Raw genomic sequence first — 13,220 nt, 5'->3', positions numbered from 1 at the left:
ACCTTAAGTGGTAGACCCAATGCATGTCGACCTAGTGACCGTATTCCGTGAGAGGATGGACAGATGCTCACATTGCAGAAATGGGAGGGAGCTATATACAGGGGATGTGGCCGGCGAGTTGACACATGAAAAAGGTCGACTTGGTCAAAAGGTCAACACCTACAATGTGTAAAAGGTCAACATGAGTCTTTTTCCCAGAACAGGTGTTTTTCAGACGTAACTATCCACATGTACATAAAGGGAGTATATAAATACGCCGTGTCGAAAAAGTGAAAAACTCATGAGAACCTTTTTTATGTCAACCTTTTCCCATAGTTGCCTTCCCTCCTGCATTCTGCAGGAGACTCCCTGAAATAACAGCAATCTCCCTCTCTCCCTGATTAGTCTAGCAATCTCCCTCATGTCACCTAGCCCACATTACACTGTTATATCATAGATACCTCCCCTCCTGCATTCTGCAGGAGACTCCCTGAAATAACAGCAATCTCCCTCTCTCCCTGATTAGTATAGCAATCTCCCTCATGTCAACTAGCCCACATTACACTCTTACATTTTTTTGGGAAAAAGGAATGAGAGACAGATACATTTACATTGAATTATCAGCACCATTTCCCAGCACTTTACCAAGTATAGTATCTCTTACTAACTGCTTTCGGGCTCACCCACATTTGGATATAAGTCATTTTACAAGATTCCTCCCAGATATAGCAGTACACACCCACGCTTCTAGGTGCCACATTCACAATCTATTTTCACAATCTCTCCATATATGGAACTAGACACGTCCTGTGGGTGGAGCATGACACTCCCCCTCAATAGGGCGCTGTGCAAAAACCTACCAACTATAATCTCCTTGAAACTAGTTTTCAAATGTAGGCAAGTATGCCTTTTCAATGACGACCTATTGCTTGTGTCGACCTTTTGACCCTGTTGACTTTGCAATCTCTACCTATGGGCTGTCGACGAATTGTGGTCTATTGGCCTATTGACTGAAGAAGTAAGGAAGAGTAGTAGTGAGGGGTGAAGGAGACAGGCAGGAATAGTAATGAAGGGCGGGGGGGGGGGGGAGACAGGAGGAGATGGACACTCACACACTGTTCCAGAGATCGTCAGAGAGAGAATGGATGCACGTGCTGTTGAGCTCCTCCCATCTGCGTGTGGCGGCCTAGTATATGCCGCCAGCTCCGCCAATCAGAGGCTCCTCCCATCGGCGTGTGGCCCGTGCTGCCAGCTTCACCAGTCAGAGGCTTCCTACGTCAGTGCTCAGAATGTGATCGGTCCTCTGACCCAGCAGTCACTAGACTAGGAGGTCAGCCCCGCCCAGCGAGAGCCAGTTCCGGAATCCGGAGCCCATGGTAAGGGAGACAGTGACAGCCGCAGCGCAGGGATTACAGGGACTGTCAGCCTCAGATAGGGGGAGGTTTGGCTGGAGGCACCATGCGTTATGTACCTGCACATCTGAACTGACCTGAATTTAATGAAAGCCCTTATGGTAGTATTATCCCCAGCTCCTGTCTATACAACTATCTATATATTAAAACAATATTAGTCTCCATACCAAACACCTGGGGGAGACTGGCAGGGTACAAGTGCGGGCTGGCAATGCCACCATAACTATTTGCTTCTTCATACATACGATTACCATTTGTCCTGGAAAAAAAACACCTAGAAGTACAGTTCTGTTATATCATATGCAGTGTGTTCTCCCCATCTCCTATGGGCCACTTCTCGGCATGGGGTATTTTTCATGCATTTGCAAACCCCCCCCCCCCCCCCCCCTCCCCCAGGTGATCCACAGGTGGAGCGAATTATCTTGCCTGATTCTGTGAGGAGACCTGCCAACCATGCACTGTATGGGGTATTGAGGACCGACTTTGACAACCTGTGTACTAGGTCGACACCTGAAATAGGATAGAAGGTTGAAGCATTAGGTCAACAATGGGAAGATCAGCAGTAAATAGTTCAACCTGAGGTTTTCACTTTTTTGTCCTGAATGTCGACATGGATACCGTAGGCCAAGTCTTCCCAACCACGGTCCTCAAGGCACACCAACAGTGCAGGTTTTAGTGATATCCAGGCTTGAGCACAGGTGACTTAATTAGTACCTGAGTGATTCTGATTAAACCATCTGTGCTGAAGCCTGTATATCACTAAAGCCTGCACTGTTGGTGTGTCTTGAGGACCGTGGTTGGGAAAGCCTGGCAACATTTACCTCAAGGGATTCATTCAACCCTCTGGGGGCCTTAAGTGTGCTGCGGTTGGCACACTATTATATTCTCCCACCATGTATAGTTTGGTAGGGTATGAAATACCACCTGTAACCACAAGTTGGCTTTAAAAGATGTGAAAAACTAATGTCAACCTTCCTATTGTCGACCTAATGCTTGTGTCGACCTTAGCCATGTCGGCCTAATGTATGTCGACCTTCATAGGGACGACCTAGTGGCTGGAAGAGATCCAGTGTAGTGGCTCCTACACCCTATCTCATCTGACACCCTCAGCCCAAGTGTGGCCTATATTACTGATAATAGAACCCCACCAGCCTCGCTGCATTATTGCCACTGGCTGCAGTATTCAGTCACCACATTAAAAAGTTATATACAGGCTCCCTGTCTTGGCGTTATCTGTCTCTCCCAACTGATGTGATCCTGCAACCAGCGACTACTGCCGGGAAATTAATTTTTTATTAACAGTTTCCTCTATAGCGCGCACATATTCCACAGCGATTTACAGATGAAATCTAAACATGGTCATATGACAAGTTACTAATCTACAAAACTGCATGAGTAACATTTCATATTGGTATGTAATAAGCAGGCACAGAAACTAGAGGAAATATAATTTGTTAAATGATTGATCTATAACCTTGTATCCCCACTAGGGGATATGGGGGGGGGGGGGGGCTGTTCTTCTAGAAGTTCGAGATAACGTTAAAAACCCTCCTGGACATTCCTGGCACTTGCATGATGCATGCTGCTACTCGGGCAGGGATGGGGATTCTTTGGTCCTCCAGCTGATGTTAATCTACACATCCTAGCATGCCCTGCTTCAGTTTTGCTATTTGGCCATGTTAAAACTGTTGCAGGGCATGCTGGGATGTGTAGTTCAACAACAGCTGGAGGGACAAAGGTTCCCCATCCCTGTGCTAGGGGAACCTACTCCTACACAGTGCCCATTTTATTTGGTACACCTGCTTGTAAGTAATGCGGTAACAACTCACATGCAGAAGGGATCAAGAGGTTCAGTTGTTAATAAGAGGTTCAGTTGTCATATTAAATGCCAGAATACTGAAGTAATATAGTTAAGTCAGGCATGTCCAAACTATGGCCGCCCAGCTGTTGTGAAACTACACATCCCATCATGCCTTGCCACAGTTTTGCTATTAGGGAGTGCTAAAACTATGTCAAAGCATGCTGGGATGTGTAGTTTCACAACAGCTGGAGGGCCACAGTTTGGACATGCCTGGTCTAAGTGAATTTGATTGTAGATTATTGATGGTATGGCTATCTCAAACACTGCCAATCTCCAAGGATTTTGTATTATAATTTAATTTACATTCAGAATAGATAGTATGGGTAACATTTGCTGCCGCAGCTATTTTCTGGAATGCTAAGTATTCTGAAGCTTAGTAAATTCGCCCATTTTAAGCAGCTACCAATCAAAAACGCTATAGCAGCAGATATCTACTGCTGTTCTCTGTAGATGCCTCCCTGAGATACTTAATATTGGCAGGTATCCCTCGAAAACGGATGTTTTGGGGGGATATCCCACACATTTTCCTTGATACATAGGCCACTAGGTATATAAAATGGTATCTCATGGAAATATGGCCGTGGGTAGTAAGTAACTTTTAGAATGATGCTTAAGAGTAAACCAGCCTTTTATGACTTCTAGGGGAAAAATCGATTCTATGCGGTTAGTGAGGGTTAAGTTGCGGTTATTGCATTTCTTCTTGGTGGACTGTATAAATTAAGTTCCGTGCCCCTACTTACAGCCCTGACATTCTGTAAAATCAGGCTGCTTTAGACGAACATGTCTAATTGTGCTGTAACAAACCCTGTCTAATCCCTCTGCCCATATGTGCTACATTGCTGGCAGGAAGAATATTTTGTTACCGACGCAGCCAAGTCATTCCCCTCTGGCTGCCTGTATGTTTGGCTGTTCTTAGGAACCGGTTGGCTGCAGCATGTTACACAGAATAAAGGGTCTGTATATTTAATTACACGTACATGCACAGCCCAACTTGGAGCAGATGTGGCCGGGCCTGGAAGAGTCACTGGTTCTGCCAAAATCCTCATTTGATTTAGCTTTACAGTCGTGCAAATATGCTTCTGAAACATCTGGGGGGGGGGGGGGGGGGTTGGGGGGGGGGGTGTATTTAGCTGGAAATCCTTGCAATAGTTGTGTGGGTGGTGATCACAATATCTAGGTAATGATCCCACCATGATCCCACATAGACCAATGATCCCAATAATAGGACACTGCTCTGTACGCGGCGTTCGGTCCGGGAATGGCACCAGCTGGTTACAGCGCTGCAAACATAATGTTTACAGCATGACTTAAGGTTTCAACTTTTCAACCTTAAAACACAAAAGTCAAGTTAATCATCATCTGTTCTAAGTCGGGGCTCATTAGTTAGAGAAGAATAAGACGTTCCTTCTATTGAGCAGGAGAAAATCCATGTTTACCCTGTTGTTTCCGCCAGCCGTGCCCCTTATATTAATTGTGCTGTCCGCTCTCAGGACCACCCAGTAGTGACCGTGTGTCCTGTTCAATTACCTTCCCTCTGTCATGGAGCCTTCTAGAATAGTATGGAGAAACAGCATATGGCAGCTCAGCACAGCAGACAGTGGTAATGCACAGCATCGAGCAGCAGATCACAAGGTTGTAGAAGTCTGACTTAGAGACAATCCAATTTAAACCTGTTATTTTTATTCGGGTATGGGTCATTGGGTCGCCGGGACTTATGTTGACACCTGAGATCAGTTGACAGGTTTGGAAGGCCAAGTATTAGGTCGACAATGGCAATGTTGACAGTCAAACGGCCGACATGAGGTTTTTCGCGGTTTTTGTCCCGAATGTCGACGTAGTCGACATGTGCACCATGTCGCTCGCAATGGTACGGGCACTATTTTATTCTCTCACCGCACCATAGTGGATGGTAGGGCGTGAAATTCCGCCTGTCTGCTCAAAATACCATAATCTTTTCCATATCTGGGTGAATATCTCTTTGCTGATCTGAGACCAGATAAGGCCGGGCCTGCTTCCAGTTTCATCACCCTTATGCTGCTTTCCCACCGCCTAAACGGGTAATGACCCGGTATTTGTAAACGGGTAAGAGCCATAAAGACCCTTTCCCACTGCAGCTTTTAAACAGTAAATTGCCGTTTAAATACCGTTTTTGTCACATTCACATTGTACCCGTTTAAACCACAAAGCAACCCGTTTAAAGCCATTGTAAACATGGGCTGTCATATTAAATGGACTTTTCTTGCCCCACTGTACAGTCACCACATGCAGGAAGCCAATCATGTTCTTAACCTTTATTATTCTTGCTAAATACCGCTTAAGAGCCTTTCCCACTGCCAATAAAACTGCTCTTAAACGGGTAAAACACTACTTTTTACCCGTTTAACAAATACCTGTATTTGTGAAACGGGTAAAGCACCCTGGAGCTTTCCCACTGCAGCTCTGCCCGTTTAAAAAGGCAAAAAAAACAGCAATTTACCATTTAAGAGCTGCAGTGGGAAAGGGGCATTATATAGGCAATCCGTATTCAGGATGAGCAGGTCAAGTGCGATCGTTAGTTTATAGAACACACAGGCCGGGGGTATGGGTGATATGGTCGACCACTCTTGGTCTACACCTGGGAAAAAGTTGACACAGACAAAAGGTCAACATAAGCTATATGTTGACCATCCCCCTACCATTATCTAGCAAACATAAACTTTGACATCTATTCCCTAACACATGCACACACACCTATGCACTATACGCAAGCACTGAGAGAACATACAAACCCCAGAGTCAGGTCCATGGTGGCAATCTAAGCAGGATCTCAGGGGTAAATGTATGAAGCTTGGAGAAGTGATTTCTATCCCCATAAAGATCATTGGGGCAGATGTATTAAGCCTTAACAAGAGATAAATGCAAGGGTGATAAAGAGAGGTCCAGCCAATCAGCTCCTTACTGACTTTTTCAAACACAGCCTGTAACATGGCAGTTAGGATGTGATTGGCTGGACATTTATCTCTCGTTATCAGCCTTGCATTTATCTCTTGTTAAGGATTAATACATCTGCCCCATTATAGAAAAAAGAGGGATTTGAGACCGCGCTCCCTAAGGAAAAGTGCAACAGGTATATTTAAAACATTTATTATGAAAAGAATAAGTACATGTAAATATAAAATGCAATAAAAAAAGAAGGGATTGGGGGTATCACAAGTAAAATAATAAGAGCAGGGATATTCACCCACAGTCCAGTCCTGGTAATGTCCTGTATCCGTTCCTATAGTACCTATAGTACCTCCAATTGCAATGTGATGATTGGTAGTCTCCAAACCAGGGAGCTCCCGATGTTGGGGGGTGCTCAACCCGGTGGGCTTGATGTTGTTGCCACTTGGTACCTTGATGGGAGTGATGTAAATCTCCTAACCAGGGAGCTCCTGATGGTAAGTGGTGCTCTACCTGGTGGGCCTGATGGTGATGCCGCTTGATTCAAGGATGGAGACAATTCTGGAGGTTGGTCCGGTTGCAGGATGAAACTGAAGAGGATGTCTGTAAAATAGGGGTGTCCCTGCTCCCCTCCACCAACGCGTTTCGCTATAAGCTTTGTCAAGGTGATACCTGTGATGTGTACTTATGGGGTTTATATACCCTCAATGGGAGGGAAAATCAGTTTGCACCTGTTGCACATTAATTGATGTATTGAACCATTATACACTTCCTATTTAATGAGGCCGAATAGGAGACAAAACCATACCCCCCTGGGGTTTTTAATTCGAAAAACGAGCAGTACAAAGCATGAAATTACATAAAAACACTTAACTCATTAGGAGGATCCGTTTCCGGATATCCGGTGCCATCATTTCCGGTTGGTGAACCGCATATGCGCTCCACTAGTATTGGGAGTAGACTAGGGATATATGGGCGGTTTATGCCCTCATTAAAGATGGCCGCGCCTGTACTTCCGGGATCGCAGTAACGCGAAAGAGCTATTTCCCCGGGTGTTACTGACAATGCAGTCCTTTTGAGACCAAAAGATTGGTGCCTAAGTAGTCTGCGTTCCTAAAGTAATTTGCGCTGTGCCATTCAGTGATATTTATTCATGGAGCGCATATGCAGCTTTACAATGGCGCACAATGTGGATACATTAGTAATATCAGATATATTGGGTAGATAAATAGTTACCATTTAATAAGGACATTTCATGTAATTGAGGGCAGAGAAACAGAAAAAGGTCATTCAAACTGGATACCAGTTTGTCCGGATCAAGGGTAGAGAATAGATACACAGTATCGATATAGATACACAGTATCGATATAAATACACAGTGTCGACATTCATACATATTTTTAGAGATAATAGCAGTGAACAGTGTAAAATAAAATATAAAGTACATTATTTAGATGATACTGTGTAGTTCGTATAGATATATTTCAGTTTCTATTATCTAGCAGGAAAGTACACAGATTGTTTGTTTTAAAATAATTATTAACACAATGTTGTACCCACATTATTGTTCAGATTTTGTGTAGTAACAACTGTGTTAGAGTATTTTTGGAGCTATGTACTTTGTCATTTTACATGTGGGCATTTTTCTTCAAGTGGGAAATAAGATTGCACCAAGATTTTTATTATTATTTTCTGATAAATTGCTAGAACAGAGGGCAACAGTTGGAGGAGAAGAATAATAGGGAGAGGGAGAGGAGGGAGCCAAAGATTTAATGCATAGCAGGGGATCTATAATTAACCATATACTATTCTTTGTATGTTGAAACATTATATATACACACTATTCCCCACTGTTATTTGGAGGGGACATTCATATGAAGGAAGGAATACGTCCACCTAAGGAAGGATCAATCTACACATTTAGTTCTTCATAGTATTTATACTTCCTAAATTACAGTATTTAATTCTACGGCTTCATTAAGCCCCCCCGGGTGTATAGAATCCATTCTGTACATCCAGTACACCTCCTGACGGCACAGAGTCTTGTACCTATCTCCTCCACGTGCAGTACGTGCAACGTGTTCTAGGCCCACTATTCTGAGGGTCCTGGGGTCTCCTCCATGGACCTCATGGAAGTGGCGGGAGACACTGTGTGTCTGTACATGCTTCATTATGTTCCTCCTGTGTTCAAGGAAACGGATCTTAATTTTCCTTGTGGTGCGTCCTATATATGTAAATTTGCATTCACAGGTTAACATGTAGATGGTATAGCTGGTGTTGCAATTAATAAAGCTGTTGATCTTTATTTCCATGCCTGTTTTATCTTCTACAGAGTGTCGAGTCCTGGGTTCTATATATTGACATGTGATGCATCTTGTTGCACCACACCTGAAGAAGCCTTTTGGTTGGCCTCCAAGCCAAGTGCTTGGGCCTGTTTCTTCGGGTGGGGTGGTTATCGATTTCAAAAAACTGGGGGCTAGGGAATTTTTAATTGTTTTATTTTTCTTAAAGACGAACAGAGGTTTGGGAGGGATTACATCGGCTAACAAATGGTCTTGTTTTAATATTTTATAGTTTTTACCCACTATTCTCTTAATTTCATTCGAGTGGCTATTGTAGGTGGATATAAATGTAATGTGTTGATTCGTTTCTTGGGGCTGTTTTGGTTTGGTTTGGAGTAGTGTTTCCCTATCTAGGGACAGTACTTCTTCATAAGCTTTTGTGGTTATTTCTTTCGGATATCCTCTTTGGGAGAATGAGTGAAGCATGTCCCCTGCTTGTTTTTCAAATGTTTCTCGGTTTGTGCAATTGCGATATAATCGCATTATTTGACCTTTAGGAATCCCCTTTTTCCATGGTGGATAGTGGGCACTATCATAGTGCAAGTAGGCATTGGTGCCCACTTCCTTAATATAGTTAGAAGTGATTATTTTGGTACCTTCTGCCTCGATGGTCAGATCCAGGAAGGTAGTCCGTTTCCTGTCTAAGTGATGGGTAAACTGTAAATTATAATTGTTGGAATTAAGGTGCTCAACAAATAAAAGTGCAGAGGTGTGATCCCCATCCCAAATAATAAAAAGGTCATCAATGTAACGGCCATAGAGGACCAGGTTCGCCCCGAACTCGCCCCCCCAGATGTAATGCTCTTCTACCTCCCCCATATAAAGGTTCGCGTAGCTAGGGGCGAACCTGGTCCCCATGGCCGTTCCCATTGTCTGCAAATAAAAGGTGTCTTGAAAAAGAAAATAATTGTGACGTAATATGTAAGAAATAGAATCCGTGATAAACCTCTGGTGTCTCTCCCCCAGGTCACCATCTTCAAGAAGTCTTCTCGCAATTACTTGTATTCCAGTCTCATGCGGAATATTCGAATATAGGCTAGTAACATCTAGCGTGAGAAAAGAATATGTATCTTTCCATTGTATATCCTTTATTAGCTGCAAAAAATGGATAGTGTCCTTTACATGGGACCTGAGGGTAGAGACACGTGGTTGCAGATGTGAGTCAACATAAAATGATAAATTGGATGAAAGTGACTGGATACCTGAAATTATAGGGCGCCCAGGGGGTGAAGTGAGGGTTTTGTGTATTTTGGGTAAGTGATAATAAATGGGTGTGGTGGGGTGTTCATTATACAGGAAACGGAGTTCCTCCCTGGAAATGACTCCATCTGTTTCTGCGTCTCTGAGTAATTTCAGCAGATTGAGGCCGAATTTAAGGGTGGGATTGCCGTCCAGGACGGCATAGAAGCGCTGGTCTTTTAGTTGGCGAAATGCCTCTTTCACGTACTCCGACCTGTCCTGGACGACAATCCCACCCCCTTTGTCCGCCTCTTTGATAACCAAGGAAGTATCCTTGGTGAGTTTTCTCAAGGCTTGTATTTCTTTTTTGTTAAGATTAGTTTTCTTTTTTGGGTTCTGCTGTATTGTTTTGCACAGATTTTTAAAATCATCAAGGGTTGTTTTATAAAATGTTTCCACACTCGAGCCCTTAGATTTAATGGGGAAAAAGTCAGATCTTGCACGGAATTTGTCCCGTGAAATGTCAAAGACTTTCTTAGGTTGTGGGGTTTCTATTTCAAACTCTTCTAGGAGCTCTGTAAGAGCATTGAGGGCCGGTAGATCCCCTTGATCCAGAATGATCGCAGCTGCCTCGTCCCTATTTTTATTGAGAATCTGTCTGGCGAAATATCTCTTCCGACAGAGACTCCTAACAAAACGGTTGAGCTCCACAAACAAACTAAATATATTGGGTGTTGAAACAGGGGAATATTTTAATCCTTTGTTTAGAAGTGACATATCTGAGCTGGATAATTCTTTCGAAGAAAGATTATACACTGTCTGTTTTGTTTCTTTCTGATTTATATTGGTAAATTTTCCTAGAGTCTTCTGTTTTGTCTTTTTACCCCCTCTTCTTCCTCGGAATCTAAGCTTCTCCCCCTTTTTGGTGTCTCGTGGTTTTTGAGGTGATTTATTTTGTATTCTTCCCTTATGTAGGGTCTTTTCTCTAAAAAAACCTCCGTGTGTCTTGACCCCTGGTTCCTATTCGTGGTGCGAGTTGGTGGGTCTCTATCTTTGGGACGAGCTCCCAGTGCTTGCATATTGGGGTTTGTCTCTAGTCTATTGTGGTCTCTAGAGTCCGGTGAGGGGAATCGGTTCTGTTGGGACCTCTGGACTTGTCGGGAATCAGAGTGGAGCCTCTGTCTTCCTTGTCGTCCATAGGTATTGTCTCTACTGGACTCTCTCCTCCTGGGTCTCTCTCTATAGTTCTCACTTGGTTTTCTGTAATTATTCCTGGTTTTGTATTGAATGTTCGTGTTATCATGTGTTTCTCTCTTATCTCTAGTGTTTTTCTCCCCTTCGTCTCTCTTGATCTTGTTTTTGTCCCTTTATAGAAAGGGAACAGTCAGAACATATAGGGACAAAAACAAGATCAAGAGAGACGAAGGGGAGAAAAACACTAGAGATAAGAGAGAAACACATGATAACACGAACATTCAATACAAAACCAGGAATAATTACAGAAAACCAAGTGAGAACTATAGAGAGAGACCCAGGAGGAGAGAGTCCAGTAGAGACAATACCTATGGACGACAAGGAAGACAGAGGCTCCACTCTGATTCCCGACAAGTCCAGAGGTCCCAACAGAACCGATTCCCCTCACCGGACTCTAGAGACCACAATAGACTAGAGACAAACCCCAATATGCAAGCACTGGGAGCTCGTCCCAAAGATAGAGACCCACCAACTCGCACCACGAATAGGAACCAGGGGTCAAGACACACGGAGGTTTTTTTAGAGAAAAGACCCTACATAAGGGAAGAATACAAAATAAATCACCTCAAAAACCACGAGACACCAAAAAGGGGGAGAAGCTTAGATTCCGAGGAAGAAGAGGGGGTAAAAAGACAAAACAGAAGACTCTAGGAAAATTTACCAATATAAATCAGAAAGAAACAAAACAGACAGTGTATAATCTTTCTTCGAAAGAATTATCCAGCTCAGATATGTCACTTCTAAACAAAGGATTAAAATATTCCCCTGTTTCAACACCCAATATATTTAGTTTGTTTGTGGAGCTCAACCGTTTTGTTAGGAGTCTCTGTCGGAAGAGATATTTCGCCAGACAGATTCTCAATAAAAATAGGGACGAGGCAGCTGCGATCATTCTGGATCAAGGGGATCTACCGGCCCTCAATGCTCTTACAGAGCTCCTAGAAGAGTTTGAAATAGAAACCCCACAACCTAAGAAAGTCTTTGACATTTCACGGGACAAATTCCGTGCAAGATCTGACTTTTTCCCCATTAAATCTAAGGGCTCGAGTGTGGAAACATTTTATAAAACAACCCTTGATGATTTTAAAAATCTGTGCAAAACAATACAGCAGAACCCAAAAAAGAAAACTAATCTTAACAAAAAAGAAATACAAGCCTTGAGAAAACTCACCAAGGATACTTCCTTGGTTATCAAAGAGGCGGACAAAGGGGGTGGGATTGTCGTCCAGGACAGGTCGGAGTACGTGAAAGAGGCATTTCGCCAACTAAAAGACCAGCGCTTCTATGCCGTCCTGGACGGCAATCCCACCCTTAAATTCGGCCTCAATCTGCTGAAATTACTCAGAGACGCAGAAACAGATGGAGTCATTTCCAGGGAGGAACTCCGTTTCCTGTATAATGAACACCCCACCACACCCATTTATTATCACTTACCCAAAATACACAAAACCCTCACTTCACCCCCTGGGCGCCCTATAATTTCAGGTATCCAGTCACTTTCATCCAATTTATCATTTTATGTTGACTCACATCTGCAACCACGTGTCTCTACCCTCAGGTCCCATGTAAAGGACACTATCCATTTTTTGCAGCTAATAAAGGATATACAATGGAAAGATACATATTCTTTTCTCACGCTAGATGTTACTAGCCTATATTCGAATATTCCGCATGAGACTGGAATACAAGTAATTGCGAGAAGACTTCTTGAAGATGGTGACCTGGGGGAGAGACACCAGAGGTTTATCACGGATTCTATTTCTTACATATTACGTCACAATTATTTTCTTTTTCAAGACACCTTTTATTTGCAGACAATGGGAACGGCCATGGGGACCAGGTTCGCCCCTAGCTACGCGAACCTTTATATGGGGGAGGTAGAAGAGCATTACATCTGGGGGGGCGAGTTCGGGGCGAACCTGGTCCTCTATGGCCGTTACATTGATGACCTTTTTATTATTTGGGATGGGGATCACACCTCTGCACTTTTATTTGTTGAGCACCTTAATTCCAACAATTATAATTTACAGTTTACCCATCACTTAGACAGGAAACGGACTACCTTCCTGGATCTGACCATCGAGGCAGAAGGTACCAAAATAATCACTTCTAACTATATTAAGGAAGTGGGCACCAATGCCTACTTGCACTATGATAGTGCCCACTATCCACCATGGAAAAAGGGGATTCCTAAAGGTCAAATAATGCGATTATATCGCAATTGCACAAACCGAGAAACATTTGAAAAACAAGCAGGGGACATGCTTCACT

General features: G+C 43.4%; 1 long non-coding RNA gene across 1 annotated transcript in view; it reads left to right on the top strand.

Moving 5' to 3' along the window:
- Nucleotides 1-1,177: 1,177 nt before the first annotated feature.
- Nucleotides 1,178-13,220, top strand: part of LOC146035251 (uncharacterized) — a 135,006-nt gene continuing 122,963 nt past the window's right edge. Inside the window, exon 1 of the long non-coding RNA XR_014460609.1 lies at nucleotides 1,178-1,355. This is a non-coding gene — a long non-coding RNA (uncharacterized LOC146035251). The remainder of the gene's footprint in view (nucleotides 1,356-13,220) is intronic.

The sequence above is a fragment of the Crinia signifera genome, chromosome 9, assembly GCF_055691185.1.
Source record: "Crinia signifera chromosome 9, ASM5569118v1, whole genome shotgun sequence".
NCBI lineage: Eukaryota > Metazoa > Chordata > Amphibia > Anura > Myobatrachidae > Crinia > Crinia signifera.
This window is presented reverse-complemented; position numbering and strand designations above follow the sequence as displayed.